This window comes from Bison bison, unplaced genomic scaffold (genome assembly GCF_000754665.1).
Source record: "Bison bison bison isolate TAMUID 2011002044 unplaced genomic scaffold, Bison_UMD1.0 scf7180017864107, whole genome shotgun sequence".
Lineage (NCBI taxonomy): Eukaryota > Metazoa > Chordata > Mammalia > Artiodactyla > Bovidae > Bison > Bison bison.
In genome coordinates, this window is record NW_011494679.1 from 48643 (window position 1) to 49641 (window position 999).

The window sequence follows — 999 nt, forward strand, 5'->3', positions numbered from 1 at the left end:
GAGCCACCAGGGAAGCCCCAACTGGTAAAAACTGAGAGCTAATTGGACAGAGGAGCCCGGCAGACTACAATCCATGGGGTTGCAAGAGTCAGATGTGACTTAGTGACTAAAGAACAACAAAAATTGAAAGTATTACCTTTGAAAAACCGGACCTCATCCCTGTCGGCAACCTCATAAGCAGCTTGAAGTCCATTTGGGAGTTGTGGCCAGAAAACAGAGATGAAATTGAGCTCCACTTCTGGGTACAAGGGATTTGTGCGCATGTAGAACCTAATTTGAAAAAAAAAAGGTTTTGATCAAATACATAGCAAGTTCTGGTGTCATCCAGGCCCTTCTACGGCGGGCACTGGTGGCTTGTGGGTTACAAGTTCTGGTGTCATCCAGGCCCTTCTACGGCGGGCACTGGTGGCTTGTGGGTTACAAGTTCTGGTGTCATCCAGGCCCTTCTACGGCGGGCACTGGTGGCTTGTGGGTTACAAGTTCTGGTGTCATCCAGGCCCTTCTACGGCGGGCACTGGTGGCTTGTGGGTTACAAGTTCTGGTGTCATCCAGGCCCTTCTACGGCGGGCACTGGTGGCTTGTGGGTTACAAGTTCTGGTGTCATCCAGGCCCTTCTACGGCGGGCACTGGTGGCTTGTGGGTTACAAGTTCTGGTGTCATCCAGGCCCTTCTACGGCGGGCACTGGTGGCTTGTGGGTTACAAGTTCTGGTGTCATCCAGGCCCTTCTACGGCGGGCACTGGTGGCTTGTGGGTTAGTGTTTAACACGTGGCTCTCCAAAGTGCAGGTGGACAGGAGTTCTGGTCTGCAGCCTTTGCTTACTTTCTTGGTGGAAACACTCCAACCACTGCAGATTTCAAGAGATTTGAAGTGGTACCTCACTGTATAGTATTTCCCCCATACAGGCATAAGCCATCTCAGGAATATAAACAAATAGAAAAATATAGCAAAATAATTGCAAAGGGATGCAAAGGGATGGGGCCTTCCCTGGTGGCTCAGA

At 50.7% G+C, this 999-nt stretch overlaps 1 protein-coding gene across 1 annotated transcript in view; it reads right to left on the reverse strand.

The window, feature by feature from the left end:
- Nucleotides 1-999, reverse strand: part of MMP1 (matrix metallopeptidase 1 (interstitial collagenase)) — an 11792-nt gene that overhangs the window by 4346 nt on the left and 6447 nt on the right. The gene's annotated exons all lie outside the window — the stretch shown is intronic.